The sequence below is a fragment of the Petaurus breviceps genome, unplaced genomic scaffold (assembly GCF_028583685.1).
Source record: "Petaurus breviceps papuanus isolate PSGF00001 unplaced genomic scaffold, PetGlider_PUasm1.0 227, whole genome shotgun sequence".
Classification (NCBI taxonomy): Eukaryota; Metazoa; Chordata; class Mammalia; order Diprotodontia; family Petauridae; genus Petaurus; species Petaurus breviceps.
This window is the reverse complement of record NW_027185896.1, coordinates 10,049,404-10,063,112: the sequence shown is the minus strand read 5'-3', so window position 1 is coordinate 10,063,112 and position 13,709 is coordinate 10,049,404. Positions and strand designations below refer to the sequence as shown.

At 40.7% G+C, this 13,709-nt stretch overlaps 1 protein-coding gene and 1 pseudogene across 5 annotated transcripts in view; both read right to left on the bottom strand.

Moving 5' to 3' along the window:
* IP6K1 (inositol hexakisphosphate kinase 1) overlaps positions 1–13,709 on the bottom strand; it is a 79,854-nt gene that overhangs the window by 27,399 nt on the left and 38,746 nt on the right. Inside the window, exon 3 of one of the 5 annotated variants that reach the window (XM_069095698.1) lies at positions 12,737–13,458. The exons of the other annotated variants lie outside the window; for them this stretch is intronic. The gene's annotated coding sequence lies outside the window, so the exon portion shown is untranslated. The remainder of the gene's footprint in view (positions 1–12,736; positions 13,459–13,709) is intronic. 5 annotated transcript variants of the gene reach the window in all.
* Positions 6,560–8,284, bottom strand: LOC138167081 (ATP synthase subunit beta, mitochondrial pseudogene; annotated as a pseudogene).

The window sequence follows — 13,709 nt, the reverse complement described above, 5'->3', positions numbered from 1 at the left end:
ACACACACACACACACACACACACACACACACACACACACACACACAGCCGTGTAACCTTGGGCAAGTTACTTAACCCCAATTGCCCTCCAAAAAGGCAAAAAAAAAAAATATTTAAAAAGTACTTTACATATATCTAGCTGTAAGGTAGGTGCTATTATGATTTCCATTTTACCAGTGAGGAGACTGAGAGGGATTAGGTGATTTGCCCAGGGTTCTACAGCTAGTACCTGGGTCTTCCCAGCTCCAAACCCAAGGATCACTCTACTGTCCCACCTATCTGCCTTCTCAATTAATCTTGTTATACAGCTCTGCGTGATACACTGTTCTCCAATAAATAGGAGCTGGAATCTCACAGATTAATTAATGAAAGTTACAACCTAGGACTAGCCATTTTGTAGTAAGGTAGTTCAAATTACCTTATTAGGGCAAAAAGATCAAGAAAGAAAAGGGTAAATTCATTTGAAGTCACTTAATAAAAAATTAATTATGCACACAGTAGTTTTTACTCAAATCAACTTAACTGTATTCCTCCTAAAAGGACAATTCATAACCTTTTACAACTGGCCACAAGAGTCATGAGTGTTCTAAGTACCTGTTGTCTATTTTTTTTTAATGGAGGAGGAGAGGAAAGAGAAAAGAGTACCAGTGAATAAGAGGTACACATAAAGCACATGAACCAAGCGAAAATGTAGTACATTAAAGAGAAGCAAATGGACAAAATAACTTCCTCTGTATATCATAATATATGAAGAAATCTCTTTTCACTCAACTCAGACTCTTTAAATTAGTTGAACACAGATGTCTGAGGGCCATTCTATATTTTAATCTGTTTCATAAACAGAAGAAACTCCAGCAGAGAAATTACTTGTGCACTGGCACGTATTCAGAGCACCTGAGATTTCTTTCTTTTTACTTTGTTACTGAACATACACAGAAGGCATGACTAGCAGCTCAAGCAGCATGAAAAAGTCATCAAAAACAATGTAACAAAAATAAGGTTTCCCCACCAGTACAAAGACTCATCTCAATCAACACTCCCACCAAATAACAGACTGCTGACCAGCTAAGCAGTAATTCCATTGGTGAGAATCATCCTCCCAAACTAGCCAAAAGAATACAGTTCAGTAGAAGCACAAAGGGTCTGTATCCAAGAGTCTTTCAGTAGCCCATCCCAGACTCCCCAGTAAACCAGCATAAAAGCATGGATTAGAATAAAATAGAAAAAAAATAAATCATCTGATTCACAACTGAAAGAACCTTTCATCATTGACAGTTTTTCCCTTTGAAATATTATACCCCATGGCTAAAAATAAAACCTTTGCCAGGAGTAGCTATTACAAGATAAATTTTTTGTGGTTTTTTTTAATTAAAATTGTATTCATATCTGTTTTTGTATCACCTACACTTCCCATTCACTGTCTCTAGTCCTTCCCAGAGAATATAGAAAAAAGGAAAAAAGTTCAGCAAGACTAAGCAGTATAAATAATTATGTCATATTACATACAAATGTATAATAAATTCACTCAAGCTATCCTGCTGTCTGTGATTCTCTTCTGGCTTTCCTTCTGTTCTGTGCATTTCAGAAACATGTTTCAATGACCCTCGGGGGTTTTTCCCCTTTCTTTTTTGGGCGACACTCTATCTCTAGCTTTCCTTCTCCTTTCCCAAAATGAGAAAATAGAAAGAAAAAAACTGTAATAAATATGGATAGTCAGTCAAGTAAAACAAATTCCAACACTTGTTTTCTCCAAAAATGTAGGTCTGATTCTGCAACTGGAATCCATGACTCCATAACTCTGTTAGGAGTAAGGTATCAAGGTTCATCATCAGTCTTCTGACCTGTGGCTGGTCACTGCATCAAACATAGATCCTAAGCCCTTCCAAGTTGTTTTCTTTAAGCATCTCTTTAACGTCCAGTTCTTTGCTATAACAAAGAGCACTGTTACAAATATCTTTGTACATATGGATCTTTTTACTTTCTATGATCTTCTGGGGGTATCAGGCTAGTGCTAGTAATGGCATTTTTGGGTCAACATATATTACACAGCTAAGTGATATTTTGGGCACAATGGTCACTTTTTTTTTTTGGCCACTTCTCAACATGACTGGGTGTAAAGCAGAATCTGAAAGTGGCTTAGCGGTCTCTGGAGCATTTTTTCATATCCTTGCTGCTAAGTTGGATTTCTCTCTTTGAAAAGTGCCTTTGGTCACTTACCTATTGAGAAATGATTCTTGTTTTTATAAATTTTATCACTTCCTTATACATTGAATATGAGACCTGTATTTCTTGTGAAGATTTTCCCCCAGTTAACTATTTTCCTTTTAACTTCACTATTTACAAAAAAACTTTTAAATTCTATGTAATCAAAAGTATCCATTTAAATTTCTGTGATCCTCTCTATAACCACGATTAGTCATGAACACTTTCCCTATCCACAACTGCAGAAGACATTTTCTTCCTTGCTGTTTATAATGTGATTCTTTTCATGTATCCATTTGAAGCTTATCTTGGTAAAGTGTGTGAGATGTGCTGTACCTAACTTCTGCCCAACTGCTTCCAGTTTTTCCAGCTGTTTTTGTTCAACAGTGGGTCCTTTGGATCACTGTAATTTAGCAGGATTTGGTGGTGATTGTTTTGTTGCTGTTCTTCCCATTTACACTGCTATAGCCATCGTGTATGTTATTTTCTTGATTCTGGTTACTTCACTTTACATCTTCTCACACTAATCTTCCCATGCCTCTCTGTATTCAGCATGTTTATCTCCTTACAGCACAGTAATACTCCACTGCCTTCGTGTATCACAATTTGTTTAGCACTTCCCCACTTGATGGATATCTACAATTTCTTATTCTTTGTAACTACAAAGAGTGTTGCTATAAATGTTGGTCTATATGGGGCTTTTCATTTTCTCACTGACTGGGATAGGAATCTAATGGTGGAATCTCTAGGTCAAAGATAACTTTGGAATAGCTTCTTAAAAGTTGTTTAGATGCAAGTTGTTTTTTTTTTCTCATTCTACTTAATAAATGCCTAAAAATGTTTCACAGCATAATGGCAGAGGGGAGAAGAAATTTAATTCATCACAAATTGAAATTAGGGGTAAAAACCAAATGAAATCAGATTGAAGTCAGTTCAATTCAACAAGAGATTTTGAGCATCCAATCAGTGAAATAAGGTAAAATTTGATGTTTTCAGGCAAATTCAGAAGAGCGAACATCTAATCCCAAAGACTAGCCTTCAGCAAAATCAAGGAATACTTGAGGTTGTCTAAAATTGAACATTATTTCATTTTTATTTAAAGTCAACAAGTATGTGCCACCAGAGGGAATTGTGCTTAAGGTTCATGCCAAGACCGAAACCAAGGGAGGAAATGCCACAGAACAAATGCCCTCTACTAAATCACTCTTTTAGGAGCCACCTGCTCTATGAGAGTTTTGGAAAAGAAGAGGGTGGATCAGGGAAGACTGCATCCTAGACCTGAACTGAATCAGTTTACATAGCAATGAAGGAAAATTAGCCACCATATCAAGAGCTTCCAAACATAGCTTCAAGAAACTCCCAGCATCTTCCTGATATGTGGATGTTTTTTAAGATTATCTCTGTGAAGAAGCATCATAAATACATGGTTGCCACAGTCTATTTCAGGGATGGCTCCAACTACAGACTTATCATATTCATTCACCCATCCCAAAAGACAATCAAACTCTGCATATCCTCTGACCCAGCAATACCACTAGTAGGTCTGTATCCCAAAGAGATTAAAAAAAAAAAAAGGAAAAGAACTATATGTACAAAAACAAATTTTGTGATGGCAGAGAATTGGAAACTGAGAGGATACCCATCAATTGGGGAATGGATAAACAAACTGTGGTATGTGATTGTGGCTATTACTGTGCTATAAAAAATGACAAACTTTCAGAGAAACCTGGAAAAACCTGGAAAACCATACATGAACTGATATAAAGTGAACTGAGAAGAACCAGAACTTTGTACATAGTAACAGCAATATTATAAGGTTGATCAACTGTGAAAGATCAGCAACACAATGATCCAAGACAATTCTGAAGGACTTACAATAAAAAATGCTATCTACCTCCAAAGAAAGAACTGATGGGAGTCGGAATGCAAGTTGAAGCATTTCTAAAAACTTTTTCTTGTCTTTTCTTTTACAGTATAACTAATATGGAAATATGCTTTGCATGACTGTAAAACCTCTATCAAATTGGTTGCCTTCTCAAGGGTGGTGGGGCAGAATGGAGATAGGGAGAGAATTTGAAACTCAAATTTTTTTAAAAAACTAAATGTTAAAGATTGTTTTTACATGTAAGAGAAAAATAGTTAAATATTTTTTAAAAAATTAAATACAGCTGGGAAAGTAAGCAGGAACTGAAGTCTTTTGGCTTTTAAATATGAGTCTAAGGAGTTGGTATTTCATCTAGGTCACTGTTACTGTAAATGTTCCAATTACATATGCATTAGGAAAAAGCCCTAAGGGGAGGGAGGGGGGGGAGGAAGAGAGAGAGAAGCGTATGATCAAAGGGACAGAGACAGAAAGAGAGGAAATCAAAGGCACAAGCAGAGGGAATGGTTGTGGAAAAAGACTATATCCTTTCTAGTTTAAATAAATGAAGAAAAGTGGGATGATGCTGAGGTGATATGAAAGGTGAACCTGGGTAGAAGGAAGAATTTTTACCCCCAATTTATTTATTTTTAGTTTTCAATATTCATTTCCACAAGATTTTCAGTTACAAATTTTTCTTCCCATCTTTCCCCTACCCCCCCCACCCCAAGACAGCAAACATACTGAATACCCCTTCCCCCAATCTGTTTTCTCTTATATCCTCCCTCATCCCCTTCCCCCCCCCCAACTTTCTAGTAGGGTAGGATGGATTTCTATACCCCAGGGCCTGTATATCTTATTTCCCAGGTGCATGTAAAAAAAAAAAAAAAAGCAAAATTTTTTTACACATTTGTTTTTAAAACTTTGAGTTCGAGATTTTTTTCCCTTCTCCCTCCTCACCCACCCCACTGGAAAGATAAGCAATTCAATATAGGTGTACATGTGTAGTTATGCAAAACATTTCCATAATATATGAAAGATTGTAATTCCCTCCATCCTATCCCATCCCCCACTTATTCTATTTTTTCCTTTGACCCTATCCCTTTTCAAGTGTTTGCTTCCAACTACCCTCTCCACCAATCTGCCCTCCATTATCTCCCCTATTATCTCCTTCCCCCCTATTTTCCTGTAGGGTAAGATACCCAATTGAATGTGTATGTTATTCCCTCCTTAAGCCAAATTCAATCAGAGTAAGGTTGACCCATTTCGTTTCACCTTCCTGCTCTTCCCCTCCATTCTAAGTTTTCTCTTGCTTCTTTTATATGAGATAATTTACCCTAATCTCTCTCCCTTTCTCCTTCTTCCATTACATTCCTCTCTCACCTCTTAATTTTATTTTTTAGATATCATCTCTTCATATTCAACTCATCCTGTGCCCTCTATGTATATGTGTACACATATATGCGCACACTCACATATATATTTATAAATACATACACCCTCCTTATACATACATACATATGTTTGTGTACATATATATTCCCTTCAACTATCTTCATACTGAGAAAAGCCCTGAGTTACAATTATAGTTTTTCCATGTAAAAATGTAAATAATTCAACTTTAATAAGTTCCTTATGATTTCTTTTTCCTGTTTACCTTCTCATGCTTCTTGTATTTGAAAGTCAAATTTTCTGTTCAGCTCTGGTTTTTTCATCAAGAAGCTTGAAAGAGTGGGCAGCTAGGTGGTGCAGTGAATCACCAGCCCTGGAGTCAGAAGGACCTGAGTTCAAATCTAGCCTCAGACACTTAACACTGCCTAACCGTGTGACCTTGGTAAAGTCACTTAACCCCAAATGCCCTGCCTTCCCCCCTCCAAAAAGCAAAAAGAAGAAGAATGCTTTAAAGTCCTCTATTTCACCGAAGAACCATATTTTCCCTTGAAACATTATACTCAGTTTTGCTGGGCAGGTGATTCTTGGTTTTAATCCTAGCTCCTTTGATCTCCGGAATATCATATTCCAAGCCCTTTGATCCCTTAATGTGGAAGCTTCTAGGTCTTGTGTTATCCTGATTGTGTTTCCACAATACTAAAATTGTTTCTTCCTGACTTCTAGCAGTATTTTCTCCTTGACCTGGGAACTCTGGAATCTGGCTACAATATTCTTTTTTTTTTTTTTTAATTTTTGGAGGGCAATTAGGTTTAAGTAACTTGCCCAAGGACACATGGCTAGGTTTTTTGTTTGTGTGTGTTAAGTGTCTGAAGCCAGATCCTAACTCAGGTCCTCCTGACTCCAGGGCCAGCACTCTACTCACTGCACCACCTAGCTGTACCCTGGCTATAATATTCTTAGGAGTTTTCTTTTTGGAATCTTTTTCAAGAGGCAATAAGTAAATTCTTTCCATTTCTATTTTGCCCTCTTGTTCTAGATATCAGGGCAAATTTGCTTGATAATTTCTTGAAAGATGATGTTGAGGCTCTTTTTTTTTTGGGGGGGGGGCTGTGAGATACACATTTTATTCAAAAGTTTAAATAGTCTTCAGACAGTACACAGATTTCCCAACCAAAGTTCTCATGTAGTTTGCTCAGACAACTGAAATTGAAGGATGTGTGGAAGATGAAGGTGACTCCTCACGAGTGCTCTTCAGCCAGTTTTTCAGCTTTTGTCACGGCTTCTTCAATGGGTCCAACCATATAGAAGGCCTGCTATGGGAGATGGTCATACTGACCTGCCAAGATTTGCTGGAATCCCTTAATGGTTTCTTTCAGGGGCACCAACTTCCCCACATGTCCTGTGAATACCTCAGCAACCTGGAACGGCTGTGACAAGAAATGCTGGATTTTCCTGGCCCGAGACACTGTCAACTTATCTTCTTCAGACAACTCATCCATACCAAGGATAGCAATGATGTCCTGAAGGGACTTATAGTCCTGCAGAATCTTTTGCACACCTCAGGCAACATCATGGTGCTCATTGCCAACAATATTGGGGTCCATGATCCGAGAAGTGGAGTCCAGAGGATCCACTGCAGGGTAAATGCCCAGCTCAGCAATGGCCCGGGACAGCACAGTGGTAGCATCCAAATGGGCAAAGGTGGTGGCAGGAGCTGGGTCAGTCAAGTCATCAGCAGGCACATAGATGGCTTGCACAGAGGTGATGGAACCCTTCTTGGTTGTGGTAATTCTTTCCTGCATGGTGCCCATATCAGTGGACAAAGTGGGCTGGTAACCCACAGCAGAGGGGATTCTGCCTAGTAAAGCAGACTCTGAGCCAGCCTGAGTGAATCGGAAGATGTTATCAATGAAAAGCAGTACATCTTGACCCTCTTGGTCTCTGAAGTATTCAGCCACAGTGAGGCCAGTCAAGGCTACCTGAGCCCGAGCACCAGGTGGTTCATTCATCTGGCCATATACCAACGCTACCTTGGAAGTGGCATCCTTCAGATTGATGACACCAGACTCAATCATCTCATGGTACAAATCATTGCCTTCTTGGGTCCTTTCACCAACTCCAGCAAACACAGAATAACCACCATGGGCCTTGGCAACACTGTTGATTAGTTCCATAATCAATACAGTCTTTCCCACACCAGCACCACCAAACAGACCAATTTTGCCACCCTTGGCATATGGGGCCAAAAGATCCACAACTTTGATGCCAGTAACCAGGATTTCTTGCTCTACACTCATCTCTATGAATTCAGGAGCCTCAGCATGAATTGCAGCAAACTGTTTGGTTTTGATTGGACCCCTTTCATCGATAGGCTCTCCAATCACATTCATGATTCTTCCTAGAGTCTCAGCTCCCACAGGGATTTTGATTGGGGCACCAGAATCTAGGACCTTCTGCCCTCTGACCAAGCCTTCAGTACCATCCATAGCAATGGCCCGGACTGTGCTCTCACCCAGATGTTGGGCCACCTCCAGAACCAGCCTGGTTTCCCTGTCCTGCACTTCGAGGGCATTGAGGATGGGAGGGAACCCCTCATCGAACTGCACGTCCACCATGGCCCTGATGACCGCCACGATGCGCCCGCTGGCCGCCCCGCTCTTGGGGGCGGGGGACGTCAAGGCCGCATAGTCCCGGGCCTGCTGGAGCGTGGCTGGGGCCACCCGCAACAAGGTCTGGGTCTGGGGCAACAGCGCCAAGGCCCCGAAGGGCGCCCGAGGCCGAGGCTGCGGCAGCGCGGCTCAACAGCCCCAACATGGCAGAGTCTGGGGAGAGACTGAGAGGCTCTTTTTTTTATTGTGGCTTTCAGGTAGTCCAAAAATTTTTAATTTATCTCTCCTGGATCTATTTTCCAGGTCAGTGGTTTTTCCAAAGAGATATTTTATATTGCCTTCTATTTTTTCATTTGTTTGGATCTGTTTAATAGTATCTTTTTTTTTTATTTTAATTTTTTGGTTTTGGGGAGGGGAAGGCTGGGCAACTGGGGTTGAGTGACTTGCCCAAGGTCATATGGCTAGTTTTGTGTTAAGTGTCTGAGGCCAAATTTGAACTCAGGTCTTCCTGACTCCAGGGCCAGTGCTCTGCTCACTGCGCCACCTAGCCACCCCTGTTTAATAGCATCTTGATTTCTCATAAAGTAATTAGCTTCCAATTGCTCCAATCTAATTTTGAAGGAATTATTCTCTTCAGTGAGTTTTTGAAATTCATTTTCCATCTGTTAACTTCATCTTTTTAAGGTATTCTTCTCTTCACTGGCTTTTTGGGCCTCTTTTGCCATTTTGGGTTAGTCTATTTTTGAAGGTGTTATTTTCTTCAGTATTTTTTTGGGGGGGGGGTCTCCTTTAGCAGGCCATTGACTAGTTTTTCCTGATTTTCTTGCATAATTCTCATTTCTCTTCCCAATTTTTCCTCCACTTCTCTTACTTGATTTTCAAAATCCTTCTTGAGCTCCTCCATGGCCTGTAACCAATTCATATTTTTCTTGGAGGCTTTTGATGCAGGAGTTCTGACTTCATTGTCTTCTTCCTGTTCCATGCTTTGATACTTTTTGTCTCCCCAAAAGGATTCTATGGTCTACTTGCGCTTCCTCTGCTTGCTGATATTGCCAGCTTAATTACTTGACTTTTGAGCTCTTTGCCACAGCAGAACTCTGCTTTCAAACTGCAAAGAGCTATGTCCCAAATTGCTGGGCGTTTTGCAGCTGCCAGAGCTATTAGGAGGGTGCCCTCTCTGCAGCCCCCACAAACTCTGGCACACTGGCCACACACACCAGGACCACCACCTAAGACCTCAATCCAGATCCAAGCAGGTTAAAGCAAGAGTGATTACCTTCTGAATAGTCACTTGGTCCCCCTACGATCTACAGGCAAGGAACTCTGGAAGCACCCATGCTGTAGCAGCTGCAGCCACCACACCTCCAACACTTCTCACCCCTGGGGCAAGGGCTGGACCATGCTCTTCTCCACCCCTGTTCCAACATAGTTCCCAACTAACCTTTTACTTTCTTTTTGGCATTTATCACTTGAGAAATCTGGAAACCGCCACAGCTGCTGGTGATTCCCTCTCCTGAAGTCTGCTCTGGCTGCTGCTGGTCGGGCAGCCCTGGGGCCAGAACCCCACAGCTCTGGCGGGACTGTGCTTGGTTCCCAGTTTCGTGTGATAGACCCTTCCCATCAGCCTGCCAGGCTGCCTTCGGCAGGAGATTTGTTTCTCTCTGTCACTTTGTGGCTTCTGTAGCTCTAAAATCTGTTTGGAGTCATTTTTTTACATGTATTGGAGGTGGAGGGAGCAGAAGCTGTGTGGAGGTACTGTTTTTACTTTGCCATCTTGGCTCTGCCCCCCTCCAAAGGGAGAATTTTTTAACTGATGATCTCAATTTTCTATATGAATTATGAAGTGAGGTCCCCTCTCCCAACTGAATGAATGTAGTCTCCCTGACAGCAAGAATTTTTCATTTTTTGGCTCTTGTGCCTAACACAAAGTAGGATTTAGTAATTCCTTACTTAACTGATAATGAAGACATGGTTTGGAACTGCCACTGTGAAGAGATGGGATAGAAAGTCAATCAAAGAAGAGAAAAAAGGAGGCAGAAGTGAAGGCCCAACATCTAGAGTAACACATATGTAGTGTACCAAGTCAAAATTTGTATGGCTTTCTCCAGAAACATTAAGCAGCACACAGGCAGGGGCAGAGAAGGCAGGCATTGGTATGTGAGTGGTAGGGACAGAATAACTAGACAAAAAATTCAAAGACCTACGTATAATTGAACTGGTTAAATATGAAGATCAGTGAGCTGGAAGAAGTGGGGACATTGAGTGTGGAGAAGACAAGAGCTGGGGAACACTGTAGTTGCTGACAAGCATCTAAAGGGCTGTCTACAGGAAAAAAGGAGTTGTGCATGGCCCCAAAAAGGAGGATGCAAAGAAGCAAATTTAAGCAATTGAAGGGAAGCTTCCTGTCAGAGCAAAACAAAAAACTGAATGGGCTAACTCAAGAGGTAGTGGGCTTCCCTCTCCCTGTAAGTCTGCATGCAAAGGCTGGATGATTATTTGTCAAGGATCTCATACAAGGGATTTCTATTCAAGTTAGCATAGGATGAGAAAATATCTGAAGTCCCATCCAAATTTGAAATTCTGTAATTTAAATAATATGATCATATAGATACGTTAAAATGATTATTTTAGGGGCTGCAGAAAGGATGGATTAGAGAAGGGAAAAAGGATGCTATTACAATCATGTAAACAAAAGTGAATAAGCAATCAATAGCTTTTATGGAATCACCAAGGCATTTATTATCAATTGTGGTATGCCATACTACATAACTAGAGTATAACCAAATATCTGAAGTGTTATAAAATTCTTAAAATGAAATGTAAATTGGGCAGCTAGGTGGTGCAGTGAGTAAAGCGCTGGCCCTGGGGTCAGGAGGTCCTGAGTTCGGTTCTGGCCTCAGACACTTAACACCCACACAAAAAAAAAGCTAGCTGTGTAACCTTGGGCAAGTTACTTAACCCCAATTGCCCTACAAAAGGCAAAAAAAAAAAAAAAGAAATGTAAATTTCTTTAATAAATTAAAGAAATATATACCACATGACAATACTGTCCTGGAGAAAAGAAGGAAAATATGAGAAAACCAAGCATTAAATAATGCTGGAACTCCATAAAGGTTGGTAATTTCAGTCCTATGAAATATTCTCCTTTTCTGTTTTCGTTATATGTAGTCAGAGCAGCCTTGAAGTTAAAAAGGTTCAGAAATATAATTTTAGAATTCACATTTGTCTGGCCTTGTTGGAGTTTGTCATCTACAAGTCCTTACATGAATTATTAAAATGTTACTCATTTATAAGCTGCTTTAACTTCCCTCCTCCTTCATCTTGTTTTACAGGTTTGCTCTTGCAAGCCCCCTGGAGACAAATTCCTCAACAAAGACCAAAAACCAGAGTAGGGAGAGTATTTGGTTCCTAGCAATGCTAGGACACGCCCTTCTCTGAGCATCCAGATAAAAGACAGCAACAAAGGGATCCTGGGATCAGGAGACCTGAGACCGGAATCAACAGAGCAGGAAGCTACCAGGAAGAGCCTTCTCCTTTATTCTAAGTTGATCTAAAACATGGGAATCATTTCCAAAGGTAAAGCAGCCCCCAACCTCCAAAAGCAGCTCCTGGAAGGGCCTAGAGGGAAGCAGGAGTGTTATATCAAGGATACTTGGTTTTCAAGGGTGGCTACACAGATTACCCTACAACCTTACTTTGACTGTTTTGTCACTTGTAAGATGATAAGATAATAGGACTAAAACAGCAACTATTGAAAGGCAACTAGGTGATGTAGCACATGAAAATGCTGGGTTTAAATCCTGCTTCAAACGCTTCCTGGATATTCGATTCTAGCCAAGTCAGCCAACCTTTCTCAAGTTCGTTTCCCCATCTATAAAATGAGGATGGTAATAGCTTCTACCTCATAGGGCAGTTGTGAGAACAAATGAGCTAATGTATGTAAAGCACTTTGCCAACTTTAAAGAGCTACATAAATGCTTTAAAACTTTCACTAGCTGCTATCCTCCTTTATCTCTCCCCTCCTTTTCTCAGCCAAATTCCTTGAAAAAAGTATCTAGCTTCCTTGTCTCCATGCCTCACTCAGTCCTAGGCCCTCTACAGCTGGCTCAAATGAAAACGCTCTCTCCAAGCTCACCAAACATCTGACTGCCAGTTGTGACCGTCCTCCCTCACTCGTCATTCTTACCCTATGTGCTGCATGTGACATTGCTGACCACTCTCTTTTCCTGGCTCTTCTCTCTGGGTTCTCTTCCTGTCTCCTCAGTCTTCCTCCTTCCTCCTCCATTCTGTCCTAGTAACCTCCTTAGTTCCTATGGGTTTCACTACCATCTTTATGGAGACAATGCAATTCCATGCCCAGCATGAATCCCTCACTCATTTGTCAAATTGATCTTCCTGAAGTGCAGATCTGACCATATCACTCTCCTATTCAATCAACTCCAGTGGTTCCCTATTACCTCTTTGATCAATTATAAAACCCTATGGCTTCTAAAGCCCCTCCTACCTTTCCAGTCTTCTTACATCTCATATCCCACTTCCCCATGTCCTCTGCAATCCAATGACATGGGCTGCCTCTTCACTCCCTCAAACAAAACCCCCTCTTCTGCAGTGCCTGAAAGTCTGACCCCCCTTAGCTCTACTTCCTAGATTCATGTCTTCATGAAAGCCTCACCTTCAGCAGGAAGCCTGCCTTCTCTCTCAGATTAACTGTTCTTTGTCTTGTGTAGATCTTATTTCTACAGAGCTGTCTGCACATCATCCTCCCCCATTAGACTGTGAGCTCCTTGAAAGCAGTAACTGTTTTCTTTTTCCATCATGTCCTAGGCCATAATTTCCAGCAGTTCCTAGGCCATAAAAGGCACTTAATAAATACTTTCTGACTACTAGGAAAAGACCAACATTCAGAGTACCACAGAGATGTCTGCTGATCTCTGCTGGTTTGACAGTCATTTTTTTTTGGTGGATTTTAAATTTTTTTTTCAATCAATTAAAGTCTTCTTCATTCTCTTCCTCCTCACCCCTCCAACACTGAGCAAGTAAGGTAAGAAAAACAAATCCCATAACAAACATGTATAGCTAAACAAAACAAATTCCTGCATTGGCTATGTCAAAAAAAATGAAAAATCTCAATCTTCACTCTGAGTCCATCCCCTATGTTAGGAAGGGAGTAGGATGTTTTATCATGAGTCCTCTATAATCATGGTGGCTCACTGCATTGGTCAAAGTCCTGGAGAATTTCAAAGTCTGGTTTTACAATGTTGCTGGGGGCAGCTCAGTGGCAGGGGATAGTGCTGGGTCTGGAGTTTGGAAGACTTGAATTCAAATCCAGCCTTAAACGGTTATTAGCTTAGTGATCCTGGGGAACTCACTTGACCTCCTTTTCAGTTTCCTCATCTGTAAAAATGGAGATGATGATAATAGTACCTACATCCTAGGGTTGTTGTGAAATTCATATGAGATAATAACTGTAAAGCTCAGAGCACAGTACCCAGCACGTAGCAGGTGTTACATGTTAGCTATTATTATTGTTAAAATTTTTGTTCTCTTGGTTCTGCTCACACTACTCTTCATCAGTTCAAACAAGTCTACTCTGCTTTCTCTGAAACCATCTCTCCTTTGTCATTTCCTACAGCACCGTAGTACTG